This window comes from Mustela nivalis, assembly GCF_964662115.1.
Source record: "Mustela nivalis genome assembly, chromosome: 14".
NCBI classification, from domain to species: Eukaryota; Metazoa; Chordata; class Mammalia; order Carnivora; family Mustelidae; genus Mustela; species Mustela nivalis.
The window spans coordinates 56,122,836-56,138,300 of NC_139033.1; the positions used below are offsets into that span (position 1 = coordinate 56,122,836).

The following is a 15,465-nucleotide window of genomic DNA, read 5'->3' on the forward strand; positions in this document are numbered from 1 at the left end:
GGGCTCACAGGCAAGTGGGGGATGGGGGAAAGGGAGGGGACTTGAAGGGGTTTCTGAAGAGAATTTCTAAGAAAAGAAAGAAAGATAATAGGAAACTGCTGGAGGAACAGGATCAAATCCAAGTGCCCGGGAGGGAAGCTGGGAAAGTTTGTCTCCAAGCCAACCACCTGCCCCTCCCTTGGTTGTTGAAACTATTCACAGTCAAGCTTAATTCAATTTTACTAGGATTTAGGTTACTGGTGGGGGGCGTCTGGGGGGGTTAGTTGTATAGGGGTCTAATTTTACTTTTTGGAGTGACCATTATCAATACAATAAACACAAATAGCCTGGATTAACAGAAAAGGTCTGTGAGAACAATTGTGGAAGAGACACAAGTTGACTCTCTAGGGTATTTTTTTCTCCTCAAAATGATACTTAAATGATATTCCTAGTATCTCTTCAGTGAATGCTGTTTTCCTCAAGATTATCCTTTATTCAGTGCTTGAATGTTTGTATTTCCTTTAGTAAATACAACACTTACAGTAACAGAAGTAAAAAAAAAATCGGTTGAGTCTGAAAGAACATGTTTAGGAAAAGAAGACCCCCCCCTTTTTTTTTTAAATAAGATTTTATTTATTTGAAAGTCTCAGAGAGAGGGGCAGGCTCCCCACTGAGCAGGGAGATCTGAGTGGGGCTTGATGCTAGGACCCTGAGATCAGGACCTGAGCCTAAGGCAGATCTTTAACCAATAAGCCACCCAGGTACCCCACAAAAGAACCCTAATAAAAAAGAAAGTAATGGTCTCATCAGTTCCTTCCTTCTTCAGATTATTGATGTGACTGTCTGAGTCTTGTATTCTCCCCCTTCCCTGTTAGTTAGAGACCACCCCTGAGGAAGATGGTATTGACTCCTTAGTTTTCTAGTCCCAAAGATGCATTCAATCTGCATCACCAATGATGACAAGTCTAGCAAACAGATTTTTTTTCTTTCATCTTCTCCTGTATTTTGTTCTGAAAACTGGAGTTTTAGCCAATGTGAAGTTTATCTACTTACCACAGCCCAGGCCTTTGAACAGAGTAAACCTGAGGAATCCTTATGGCTGTGGTTTGGAGCTTGCTGTTTCCCTTCATTCAGAAAGTCCTGGCTGAGGAACAAGAGGGTACACAGAAGAAGAATTTGGCTTTCAATGAAGCTTCTGGTCTGTAGTTCATTGGATGCATGGAGAAACTTTAGCTTTTATTTAATTCTACCAGACCCAGAGTTTAGTGCACACAAAAAAGTAGAGAATGTATTGGCCAAGAATAAATGTCTTCTAATAATATCAGCTTCTGTTTCCTGTTGGGCTTCAGGCTTCATGTAGGAATATTCAGAACTTCTGATAGTAAATGATTTCCATAATGAAATCCTTCATTTAAGGATGTGGTAAACTGGCTTTTAGTTTGCAGCGTACTTTTTTTTTTTTTAAATTTCAATACATATGATTCTTTGCATTTGTGAAATGAATTATGATGATTCTACCACAAATGCTGAATGAGGTAGTAGAATTATAAACAATACCTTCTCTCTCTCTTTTTTTTTAGATTTTACTTATTTATCTGCGAGAGAGAGACAGAGAAAGTGTGATAGAGGGGAGGGTCAGAGGGAGAAACAGGTTCCCCACTGAGCAAGGAGCCCCAGCTGCTGGATTCCAGAGGGGTTGGGGGGAGGTAGGATTTGATCCTGTGACTCAGGGATCATGACCTGAGCCTGAGGAAGGCGCTTAATCCGCTGAGCCACCCAGGCGCCCAAATGATGCCTTCTTTAGAGTGCATCTAGCTTCTTTAGAGCTGGTAAAATTTGAGTTGGAAGTAGGTTAATATGAAAAGGGACAAATAAATATATTTCACCGAAGCTAGCTATGGACGTCTATAAAATTGCTTAGAACGGTGTGGTTGCTAAGCTTCATATTAATTTTTGTTAGTTTTCCTTCCTTAGTTTGCCTGAAATTATTATTTCTTAGACTTTTTAAAAATAATTTTTTATTTTTTTATTAATATATGATGAATTATTAGCCCCAGGGGTACAGGTCTGTGAATCACCAGGTTTACACACTTCACAGCACTCACCATAGGACACACCCTCCCCAATGTCCATAACTCAGCCACCCTCTCCCTACCGCCCCTTATTTCTTATACTTTACATGTTAGACTATTTTATCAAGTTTGCTGAGGCTGGTTAGTGCAAGTAAGAGAGAAAGCAACATTTTCCCAGTATAAATAAGTAGGTGAAGAAATAAGCAAATAAGTAAAAAAGTGAGTGAGTGAGAGCGCCTGGGGGGCTGAGTTGGTAGAGGGTGTCTGCCTTGGGCTTGCAGCTCAGGGATTATGATCCCAGGGTCCTGGGGATCCAGTCCGGGTGCAGATCCCTGCTCAGCAGGGAGCCTGCTTCTCCCTCTCCCTACTCCCTGCTCATGTTCTCTCTCCCAATCTTTCTCTCTCAAATAAATGAATAAAATCTTTAAAAAAAAAAAAAAAGGGAGTGAGTGAATAAACACATGAATAAATAAATAGAAGTTATACTGAGAATGACCTCTTCAGATAATTCTTGGAGTGATTCGACTCTCATACTCTGAATAGGTAAGGAGCCCTCGTCCGACACAACGCAGCTGTTTCAACTTGAAGAAATGTGTCCTTCCCTAAGCCTCAACAAACAGTATATCATATATCCAGCTCCACTAAGTGGTTTACAAATGTATTTTTTCTCTTTCCTGTTGCTCTTATAGCCCACACGGCTTAAGAGGTCATTAGAGAAGTTACAAGGAGTTAGGGGCTTGGATCACAATCCTGCCACCTGGATAGATAGCATAGCTGTTAGGAAATGTCCTTGTTTTTCCAAGACTCCATTTTCTCATCTATAAAATGGAGATGATGATAAACCCCTCGTCAGAATGGTCCTGATGATCAAGCCTGACAACGGTGATTCAGGAGGACCTTGAAAGGCAAAGAGTTATAGGAGGCACCGTCGGGGGCTGTAACCGTCCCTTTTTCGCAAAGACAAAATGTGAAGGCGCGACTTTTGGCATTAAGTCCACTAGGTTACTTTTGTTACGGATTTGGAGGTCATGGAAACCTGGTAGTGAATGCCACTTTATGCTTAGCTCATTTCTCTCTCTCTCTTTTTAAAAAATTTTATTTATGTATTTGAGAGAGAGAGAGAGAGAGCACGGGAGGGGAGAAGGTCGGAGGGAGAAGCAGACACCCTGCGGAGCTGGAGCCTGATGCGGGACTTGATCACGGGACTCGATGGTGGGACTCGGGGATTGTGACCTGAGCCGAAGGCATATGCTTAACCGGCTGAGCCACCCAGGCATCCCTGACATCATTTTTCTTAAAGATGTACTAAGCTGATCAAAGCAAATGATTAGAAGGAGAATTATGTTATAGAAATAACAATTAAGATAATAGTGCACAACTTGGAATCCAATTCTCCCCCTTGGGGTTAAAAGCCAGCGAAAAACAAAACATAGAAAACCTCTTGTGAGAGGATAAGGAAGAGTAAGGAATATGGACCCCAGTGTTTAAATGCTTCTACAATGGAGCCGTGAAACCCTGGTGTGGAAGCTTAACAAAGGCAGGGAGGTGACGGACATGACCAGACGGGGTTCTCACTGGGGTGACCCACGTGTCCGCACTTAGGTACTTACCTGTGTAAACATCTGAAATATTTACTCGGCCCTATAAGAGAATTTGAGGACTGTTTTAACTGTTAGGTGAGAAGGAGAGCGGAAAGGCCACCGGTTCCATCCACTTATATCAACTGTGGTTCAGCCTAGGAGACAGAGAAATAACTGATTAACACCAATTAGAAAAAACGAACCCTCCGATGAACTAATGAAATGGGTCAATCCTCCACTTCCCCCAGTGGCTCCCTTGGAGGACAGTCTTGCAGAACGCCCAATTTAAGCTACTGTTTCCCAACCATTAGAAAACCCAAGCGCCTCCCTCATCAGACTACCCTGGGCTTGGCCTGCCCATTCCCAGTTTTCTATGCCACTCCTCTGTAGTTGCAATAAACAAGGATTTCCAGAGCAACCAGCCAGGAGGGGAGAGATGGCTTGTTTTCAAACCCAAAAAGGACACTCACCGTGCTTGTGGAGGGAACTGGGGTTGGGTGCGGCGAGGGAGCCTATGCTCAGAGGTCCAGGATCTGGCGCAGAAACACTGTGACCATTGTCTTTAGAGGCAACAAAAGGGGTTGTTGAAAAAGCAAGCTTTAATATAAAGCCAAAAATCTGTGCTTGTCATTTTGTGTTTATTTGGCATTCAAGCATGGCAGTCATTCTCAGCTCTCGCTGCTGGTTATATTTAAAGGAAGGCCCGTCGCCACGGAACGGGAGCCAGCTTCCAGTATCTCACTCTTAAAAAAAAAAAAAAAAAACCAAAATCCCACTATCGTTTCCACTCCTATGTCCTTTGAGTTCCTATCTGAACCTTCGGGGCTGGTGAGTGACAGGTCAGTGGGCTCCGCACACCAGAGCCTGCTAACCCTTCTGGACAGTTCTTTGATAACTAGATACACATTTGTGTGTGCTTGGAGAAGGGGGATGCATTCCTTTGCCATTAGGTCAGATTTTCCTGTGCACACACACACACACTCTCTTTGTGGTTCTAGTTGGGTAGTTCTTGTCAATTGGCAGGAGGAGGGGACTGTAATCATTGTGTCCTTTGTTCCAGCGTCCTGGTTAACAGTGACATTGGGCCTCTGGCTTACGGGAAACCAAGTTAACCTAATCTTGAACATCAGAGGAACTTGGTGGAATTAGGGTTATGTAACTGCTGGGCAGAATGGGGGCTGGCAGGCAGGTGATGGAGGGGTGTGGGTAACTCGCCAAGAGGCAACGGTCACTTCTCTGTTAATCGGTGCTTGCAGAACAGACTCATTTTTCCTGTGGTGATCCATTTAAGAACAGCCTCGTTCGTTCAAGTGAACCAATGTCGCTGACTTCGTAGAACAGGGGAAGGGAACGGATGACAGAAAATTCTCTGAATGTAAAAATGAACTCAGATCAACCTTACATGCCAATGGTGAATTGCAGTTTTTCACAGTGTGTTTCATTCATATTACTTTGGATGACTATATAGCTATATTTATAGTTTATCAATTACTTTATTTGATCATCACAATAAATCTGTAAAGAACGAAAATAGGCACCTGCACTCTCCATGTTGAGAAGTTAAGGGATTAGCCCGGGGCCCAAGAAGCTGGCCTGCCAACCAGATCCCCTGATTAGGAACACCGCCTTCTTTTTCTGTGTAACAGCTGACTTCACGGAATATTGACCCGTAGCCAAAACTTAATGATTCAAGAGTTAAAATACAATAAGATCATAACATGTCATCCTTTGAAATATCCTCAAGGTACATTCTGATTCAGCAACTCACCCAAGTTCTGACCAGAAAAAGAACAAATGCTGGGGACTGTCATTGCTGCTTCCTGTGGCCGCAACAAGGAGCACCCTGTCCCCCCCCTCATTCAGACCCCTTATTTTGGCTGTTAAAACCTGATTTTCAGGGACACCTGGATGGTTTGGCCAGTTAAGGTCTGTCTTCAGCTCAGGTCATGTTCCCAGGGTCCTGGAATTGAGTCCCGAATCGGGCTCCTTGCTCAGCAGGGAGCCTGCTTCTCCCTTTGTCTGCTCCTTCCCCTGCTTGTGTTCTCCCTCTGACAAGTAAATAAATAAAATCTTTAGAAAACAAACAAACCAACCAACCTGATTTTTCACTTGACCTCAGTGGAGCCCTTCACTTAATTCTGTCTTGAATAAATCTAGGGTGTCTTATCCCTCAAACCTTACATTCGAAGATGACCCAAATGATGTCATCTCCTTTCATCCATGTTGAAAATGTTCACCATAATGGATCATCTCAGGCTAAGTGCTATTGGAGTTCCTGGCCTAAGGAACCTACTCAAAATCCTTCCTTCCTTTCTCTCTTTCTCTTTCTTCTCTCTCTCTCTCTTTCTTTCTTCCTTTCTTTCTTAGATTTTATTTATTTGTAAGAGACAGGGAGAGAGAGAGAGAGAGAGATTGCACAAGCAGGGGGAGCTACAGGCAGGGAGAGAAGCAGGCTCTCTGCTTGCAGGACTCAATCCCAAGACCCTGGGACCATGACCTGAGCTGAAGGCAGCCGCTTAACTGACTGAGTCACCCAAGTGTCCCTCAAAATCCTTTCTTAACCAATGAAAGGAAGAATGACCCAATGAAAGCTGAAGAATGTAACTATAGGATCTTAAGATACCCCAATCAGTCAACCAGATGGTTAAAGCATAGCTATTCTGTGAATAACAGTCTTGATCTATAAAGGAAAAGCCTAGTGACTCCTTATATCTTGAAGAAATTAGTTATTCATTAAGTATTCATTCATGGCGAACGACATGACTGGATTATTTCTTTTTGGGGTTTTATTTTCCCAAACACCTTTATAAACTGATATTTTGTAGAATATTGAATATAAATGTTTAAGAGACTCAGTAAAACTCTGGTTCTGAGCACTTCCTGTTTCCAAAATTGTGTTTGTTTTCCAGTGAGAATGCATGGTTATCCATTTTCAAACTCTGGTTTGCGTGGATTTTAAACAAGTCTCCCCTGGAGGTAGGAGTGCCAGGGCAAGAATTAACCAGATTGTAATCTTTGTGCCTGGCAGTCTGACATCACTTGTAAGCGCTGCCAAAATTCCTTTGGAAGCAGATGTTCCTAGAGGGGGAAACGGGAATCATTTAACCTCATATTTGTTGGTTAAATGCTGATTCATGGGAAATACAAGAACTTAGGTTACGATTCCAAACAATTCACTAGAGATATATACCTTTTCAGAGAGAAAAAACATGGTTACTTTTTTAAAAACATTTTTTCCTCTCTCCCAGAATTACTCATGTTTTAGTCATACTTTCCCACCTACTCAGTGTCAGGGAGGGCTTCTCATGCATTTGTCCCCTTCCCATTGCAATAGCTTCCGTGTCAGCACGTAGGTAATTTATAGATTTTAGTAATTTTCCAATTGCTAGTCTAGCACCCAAATATTCACTCCAGAGGGTGCCCGAGTGGCTCATTTGGTGAAATGACAGACTCTTGATTTTGGCCCAGGTCATGATCTCAGGGTTGTGGGATTGAGCCCCAGGTGGGACTCTGCCCTCAGCGTGGAGCCTGCATAAGATTCTCTCCCTCTCCATCTTCGTCAGCCCCTCCCCGCCCACTCACATTCTGCAAACACACAGGGGTGAACTCTCTCTCCCAAAGAAAACAAAAACAAAATAAAAACTTCAAGACCTCTTTCTTATATTTGTATATTGTCTCTTTAAGGAAAAAAGAAAGTGGTCCACAGGACCAAGTTTGTTGATAACTTACTAGCAAGGAATATAGCGGGGTCCATGGCAACACTGAGTTTAATGGCCTTTGGTTACTACCATGAGTGAGTGTCTATTGATACATGTATCAGGTGAATATTACCTCTCATTAAAAAAAAAAAATCAAGATTTTTAATGGTGTTTTTTTTTTTTTTTTTTTTCTTTCAAGGAACACATGCAATTTGGAACATAAAGCTGAGTGAAACTGATGGAAGACTAATTTGTACTTGTCTAAAGCTCCAGCCAGTTACGATTTATGTTTTGGCAGTTCCTATTTCTTCATTGGCAGTTACCATTAAGCTGAATGAGTAATCAACTACTGGTAGGGATGTAAGTTCATCCAGAGGTGAACTCTTTAGGCAACTGCTGAAGCGTCTTACCCAGGAAGTCTTGGGGACCTTTTGTGTAATTTGTGGTGTGTTCTGTAGTTTTTCTGCGTTATTAGAATTTGCTTGTTATGTATTTCAAAACTTGAAATATGTTAGAACAACTTTCCTCCAGAAATTGCAGGATAGGGGAATTCTATAATGCCATATATAAATCTCACTAAATGTTAGTAGCTATTCCAGAAATATCAAGCTAGTACTCCATTTTTTTAAAACTTGAGAACACAAGTCAGCATGTATCTGATTTAATAAATGGAAAGATCTCTATAGATGCTCCCTCTTTAGAGTTCAAGCTTATATGTTTATTTCCAGAGTCTGTTCCAACACCCCATTGATGTTACGATGGAAAGAATGAGCACTGGGTAGAAGAACAAAATGCAGAAAACAGGGCCGAGACTTACCTCCTCTCTCTGAGTCCGTGTCTGAAAAAATTGATTTGCTCTTAGATGAACCAAATAATGCCCTCTCTTCAAAGAGGGCAAGTTACTGCCTGCTCAAAATTTCTGAGGTAGCTTCAAGAATAAATTGATTAACATAGTCAATCACAGTTGTTGTTTTTTAAAGCTTAATATCAGTTATGCCAAAATTCAGGATCACAGGCTCTTTTCAGCATCCCTTGAGTTTTTCTTTAAAGATCTTTCTTTCTTTCTTTCTTTTTTAAAAAATTTATTCATTTGACACTGGGGGGAGGGGGGAGGGGGGTTGGGAGAAGGGGGTTGGGGTTATGGACATTGGGGAGGGTATGTGCTTTGGTGAGTGCTGTGAAGTGTGTAAACCTGGCGATTCACAGACCTGTACCCCTGGGGATAAAAATATATGTTTATAAAAAATAAAAAATAAAAAAATAAACAAAAATTTATTCATTTGACAGACAGCGATCACAAGCAGGCAGAGAGGCAGGCAGAAAGAGGGCAAAGCAGGCTCCCCCCTGAGTAGAGCTCCCTCCTACAGGGCTCCATCCTGGAATATGACCTGAGCCTTAGGCAGAGGCTTTAACCCACTGAGCCACCCAGGCACCCCAGCAATCCCTTGAGTTTTGAAAACTCTCTTTAACATCAAGATATTTAAATGATCCTTATCTACAGGTCATCTCATTTTTAGAAATCCAAAAGTGAACCCACAGATCATTTCAGATACCCTAAGGGAATCCTGGCAGGACATAAGAATTAAACCTTTGATTACAAAGATACACCCGTTGTAGAATAAGCATTTTCTGTCTTCCAAATACCCAGCTCTAGAATATTCTCTTACTTGGTTTACGATGCAGAATTTGCCTGAGATTTGCTGCTTGCCTGAGTGCCCGAGTATCTTCTTACTTGCTGTCTTGGGCGACCAGTTGCTCTGATTTGACTGGGACTGAGGCATTTCTCAGGACTCCGGACTTTTTGTGCTAAAACTGGGTCAGTCTCAGGCAAATTGCTGAATCACTTTCTGAGCCAAGTCCTGGCTGCGTTATCAGGTATCTTTACAGCCTGGAGGTCAGCGTACAAATCAGCATTCCCCACATCTGAGAAAAAGCAACATTACTACATAGTTCTCAGCACATGGCGGGGTCTCCTCAACCTCCCCATTCTAGTGCTTACCAGGGTCCATTCCAAATAGATTTTCATCTCTTCCAAAGCTTCCATTCAAAATTCTGGCTCTGACTATTGACATTCCCAAGAGTGGCCTGAGGAATGATGCATCCTCCTTATTTTCTTTATTTCTTCTATATTTATTGCTCAAGCACTTTGCACCAGGCATCGGGTTAAATGACGTCAATGAGGCAGACCCTGCTCACCACAGGCATAGCGTCTGGTAAAGCAAATATGGAAACCAGCAATTATTTACAAAGCTTTGTCCCTTGGTCAGGTCCAGCCAAGACAAAGCTATCATCCTGGAATAAATTCTGTTAGCTTAACACTCCTCACTGTTACAGATTTGCAATTTAGCATTATGCTAATTGGTCATATGAAGAATGACTTTGTGCTTTTCTTTTTAAGAAAAAAAAAAAAAAAAGCGAAGACGGTCTCTTACACCATGCAGTCTTCACAATGGCTGAAAAAACATGTCTGTGCCCTTGAACAAGGGTGCTTGTTTGTGGTGGACAGTGGGAGTTGGAAGCAGTTTTTAGTACCTCTTCTCAGCCTTGTAGGTTTTCTGGTAACATTATACTGTTCCTATCATCTAATTAAAATATTTGGATCTCTTTCTATCAAGGAGGATTCTTGGCTGTCTTTGTAATAGAGGGGAAATAATTCTCTTTTCTCATATACTAACCCTCCCAAGGGAGCATTTTTTAAAAGACTATAAAGTATTTTGGTTTTCAGAGGACCATTGTTCCCAAATTGGCTGTGAACCAGGGAAACGTTTCTTGCCCTAAGCTGCTTCAGTGTCCTACCACCGGACCTGCCCCATTACTCCTGACTTTTGCAATGAAATCTTAGGGAAATATTTGTAGCGGGGGTGGGGGGATGGGTGGTGTTGGTTTTTGGTCTATTTCACAGCCTTACTTCAGAATCTGACATCTTAGAAAAATTTGGTACTCAAAATTCTCTTTTTACCTTTACCTACCCTCCCAGTTTTCCCTTACTACCTTAAATAATGTGTAAAACAAAAAGTCTTCAGGTTTTATATATGTTGCTAGGGCAACCAGGGAGAGCCACGGAATTAAACTAAAGCCAAGGAACTGAGCTCAGCTTCTTGGGTGAGTCTTAGTCTTGGCTGATGCCAGATCTAGCAGGAATGAGTTGAAGTCTATTTAGCCCTGGATGGAGGGAGAAGCCTGTTTTCTGAAACTCCTCCGGGAAGCACACCATCTTGTCATAGTGGGAAATTGCTGGTGTGTCCCTTCTGTTTCTTGTTTCATGGAATGGCCAGTCTTTTTCCCATATTGGCCTTCTCTGCAGACGTTTTCACAACAAAGACAACTCTCTAGGTCATCTTTCTGGATGACTAAGCCATTCTGAAATGGGTATCGTGAGGATTAAATGGAGATAGGACAGTTTTTTTGAGAGTTATAAAGAATTACAGAAATGTTAGTTGTTTTTTGGAATTTGGGAAGAAAGAAGGATAAGAGGAGGGGAAGAAAGGAGATATGCTACATTTTTGACCTTGAGTTGACCTGAGGTGGTGCTGGAAGGAGGGAAACCTCACACAGGCAGTGAAACATGGTCCCGCTGGGTATTCTAACTACTTGTCAAGTTTGCCTCGAAATGGTCCTAAAAATGGAAATCCTTCCTAAAGAGACATTTATTTTGTTGTTGTTCAGAAAATGAAAAAGGGGGTACCTGGGTGGCTCAGTTGGTTAAGCATCCGACTCTTGATCTCAGCTCAGAGTCTTGATCTCAGGGTTGTGAGTTCAAGCCCCTATGTTAGGTTTCATGCTGGGTGTGGAGCCTACTTAAAACAAAACAAAACAACAAAAAACAACAAAAAAGCATTAAAAATAACAACAACAAGATAGTTAAGAAGTTAGTGGAAAGAGTCAAATCTGGTATGTTTTAGAAAAGGCCCAAATGTATACAAGTTTTCTATCGATTAGAAAAGCAATTTAACTTCATGAAAACTCACTTTGAGGTAGAAAGACACATTACTTTTGAACTTTATCGACTATTTCAATCATAAAAGTAGGCCATGTTTATGCTAGATTACGCAGAAAATACAGATGGAAGTTTGTTAAAAAATCCATCATCTGAGGGCAATCACTGTTATCACCTTAAGTATTGCCTACCATTTTTCTTAAAATTATGTTCACTCGTCATTCTTGCGAAATTCCCTTTATTGGAAACAAATAATTTCATACTTTTTTAACTCTTTTGGTATTTACCTCCAAATACATGTTTACATTGTTACTGTATGTTATTCTGTGTTTATATATGTTACTGTAGGTATTATTTTTTCACTGTATTGTAACTGTATGTTACTATATGGGATTTAAAGGTGAGATTCAAAGTTGAACTATATGGTATGCTATGATTAATTTTCCTTTTTTGGAACAACTTGGCAATTAATGATGATCTTGATCTTCTTATTTATTTTTTAGGTGTAAATGGGTAGATCTAAGTTTTGTCAGCATGGAAGTTATACAGTATTGAAAAACCACTACAAAACAGAATACAAATTATATATTTTCAAAAGGTGGAAGGAACCAGGATTCCTAAATCAGAATTTGGAGGAAAGTCATATACATATCAGGTACTTTCCTTTTGGGCTTTATGTTATACACAATTGTTATTCTATATGGGTTTGATTGTTTTAGCAGCTAGCATGGTATTATTTAATTTCTCATCATAGTCCATCCCTTATCTAAGGTGCTATTTTTTTCCTCTTTGTTTTGGTCTCTATGGCTCATAGTAAAGGCTTTTCTCAGGTGTTTGGTTATACTAGGTTGTCTGCTCATTTGTAAGAGTCAGGGTCTAAAGAGCTAATTAGTAGTCTTAGTGTATGACCTTTTCTGTAGGGTACTCTGGTTGGCCCCATGTCAATATTTTTAGGGATTTTTTGGGGAGGGAGGGAGTTAGTAGATTTCCCAGAGAGGGCTCTTTCAACTTTTATCTGAAGAGTGAATTCCTGGCTGCTGGTGTTCTGAGCATTGAGTGGAGAAAGCCAGCTGGAGGGTCTCAGAATTTGGTATTTATAGGATCACTGAATCCCTCTAGTATAACAATAGTTTAATTTCTAGTTTTTACATTCCTAGTGATGTTGATAGATTTCCTTATATTTGTTTTTAAGTTAAATATATTTTTGTGTGAGTATTCCACCCCCATTTTGAGAACAAGGATTGTAAAGTTCACAGGGGAAAAAGTGAAAGGAGCTGACACAAGCTGAGGTTCCAGCATGTTCTGGAACCTTGCTGGGTGCTTTACATGCATTGTCTCCTTAAATTTGGCTCTCAAAACTACCCACACAGAGTGTCAGACAAATACACATTGCTATAAAATGAGAGAGCCACTTTTAAAATTTTATTTTTACACATCCAGAGGGCAGGAGATGTGTTTTATATTTTAGCCTTTCTTCCTCAGAAATATAACTAAGACAGATGAATTTCCAAAATCATTAAACAAAACAGCCCTCTTCTGAAAATAACAATTTTTTAAAAAGCCATTTTGAAGTGTCAATAAGGAAATACTTTTTGTCTTAATTTGGTTGTTATCAAATGCCTCTCACAGTAGGTAAGTTGTCAGTGTTGTCTTTGTGGGTTGATCTCTCCAAGTGGGAAAGAAGGTAGGGAGTTGGCGCACGAGGGAGTGTAGGGATGGAAATCAGGGTCAACCTGTGGATTTATTATGCCACACAACAAATCTCCTAATGCTCTAAGAGGAAAAACAAGCATGGCTTTCCACTCAGTGTTTCTCAAGATTTTATTGAAAACACAGGATAGTTAAATTCAATTCAACACATGTGCAATGACCCAATTGCTTGTGCTTATCTTACCTGACCTATCAGAGGCACTCAACACATTTGATGATGCCTTTTCTACCTTGAAACACTTTTCATCATTGGGCATCTGGGATACCACAGCTGCTGATACTCCTCTACCTCTCTGACCACCCCTTCTCGGTCTCCTTTATCACTTCTGGGCTGACAACTCCAAAATGTATAGATCTGGTCTAGACTTCTTTGATTTAGATTTGATTTTGATTGATTTAGACCACAATATAATAAAATGGTTGAAAGCCAAAGACTAAGAGAGCATCTTGAAAGCTGCAAGAGAGAAGTGACTGTTATGTACAAGGGTGCTTTAATAAGATTAACAATTTCTCATCAGAAACCATGGAAGACAGAGGGCCGTGCAATGACATATTTAAGTGCTGAAAGAAGGAAAAAAAAAAAAAAACCCATCAGCAAGAATTTGATATCTGATAACATTGTTTTTCAAAAATGAGGGAGAAATGGAAAAATTTTTTTTAAAGATTTTATTTATTTGACAGAGATCACAAGTAAGGCAGAGAGGCAAGCAGAGAGAGGGGGAGGAAGCAGGCTTCCTGCCGAGCAAAGAGCCCGATGTGGGGCTCCATCCCAGGACCCTGAGATCATGACCTGAGCTGAAGGCAGAGGCTTAACCCACTGAGCCACCCAGGTGCCCCAGAAATTAAAATATTAAGACAAGATAAACAAAAGCTAAGGGATTTCATTAGCGTAGACCTGTCCTGCAAGAAATGCTAAAGGGAGTCCTAAATTTAAGTGAAAGGACATTACATGGTACTCAATGCAGTTTGAAGAACTAAAGATCTTGGGTAAGGTTAACTAAAGAAACTGAATAATGTTTTGTATAATATAATGGAGAATTTATCTGGTCTTTGTTCCTAGCTCCAGGCAGAGCTTAACCCGACCCCACCCCAGTTTCCTGCTGGTATGTCTTTGTTATGTTAATGAGGCAACTCACTGGGGGATTGCTTCAGGAAACAGGCTGGTTACCAGAAAGATCAACCATGTGATTAGATGATTGGAACTTTGGATCAGCCCTGCCTCTAGGAAGGGGACATGAACTGGAGATCGAGGTCAATTGGTTTAATCAATTATGCCTACATAATGCAGTCCCGATATAATCTCTGCACACGGAAGCTTCCTGCTTTGTGAACACGGGATAATGATGTGCTCATATTCCACAAAAGGAGGGCATCGATGCTTGGTGTCCTCCTCCCTCCTCCCTTCTTCCAGACCTTGCCCTATGTATCTCTTCATTTGGCTGTTCCTGATCTGCATCCTTTATAATAAAACTATAAGAGAAAATACAGTGCTGTCAGTAAATTCTGTGAGTTGCTATAACAAATCAGCAAAACTGAGGGGGTTGTGGAAATCTCTGAATTTATAGCTGGTCAGTCAGAAGTGTGGGTAGCCCCCAAGACTTGTGACTGCCTTTGGAAGAGAGGGCAATCTTGTGGAGAACTTTACCCTTAACCTGTGGGCTGTATGCTAACTCTGGGTAGTTAGTGTCAGAACTGAATTACAATATACCCACTTGAAGTGGAAATGAAACACATTATGTTTTTGATTGGTGACACTACTTTGAATTCCCTCTGTGATTTGAAAGATGCATAAAATTCATGATAAATCTATGCTATTTGGCACACAATGTATAAAAATGAGGACAGATCCAGGCAAACGAACATTCTTTATTACCATGAAGTGTTGGTTCTACATATAAGATGACTGAAACTGAGTGTGTGGAGAACTCCCTCAGCCTAGAGCCACCACACCTGAGCACATACCTTTCTCGTAACCCTCTTGACCTACTCTCACTCACCCCACTGATGGCAAGGAAAGGTATTTGCCCAGGAAAAGAATTCCAAGGAAAGCAAAAGTGAGTTTCTCTTTGAGGTCTAGAACAGAGAGCTGGTTTAATTGGTCCTTTTCAGATATTTTCACGGAGGATCTGTTCTCAAGCAAGAGCAGCCACGAAGAGACTTCCGGAAGAATGGAATGCCAGAGAAACTGTTTACCTACTGCCATTTGTGTTCCAACAAATGTTCTTGCCTAAGACTTACCCTTAGCAGCCTTCCTCCTTAGGAAAAGCCATCTGCACGAGACAGCGGCACCAGAGATGGAGAACATGCACGGCCTGCGTTCCTGCTCCACTTGCAGTTACTGAACCGATTAAAATTGGGAGGAGGATGAGGTATTGTCATTACTTACCCTGACTCATAAGACACTGATATTTTCATGAGGTTTTCATTAAAATAAAACACACATACACATATTTTCCAATGCTCTGTGGCATACTAATGTTACTGAGCAT

The 15,465-nt window shown here is 41.0% G+C and overlaps 1 long non-coding RNA gene across 1 annotated transcript; it reads right to left on the reverse strand.

The window, feature by feature from the left end:
* Positions 1–1,038: 1,038 nt before the first annotated feature.
* Positions 1,039–9,506, reverse strand: LOC309848239. Its single transcript, XR_014302909.1, has 4 exons — positions 8,997–9,506; positions 4,102–4,191; positions 3,662–3,786; positions 1,039–1,123 (listed from the first exon to the last, which is right to left on the reverse strand). It is a non-coding gene; the product is annotated as an uncharacterized lncRNA (long non-coding RNA).
* Between the last annotated feature and the right edge of the window lie 5,959 nt (positions 9,507–15,465).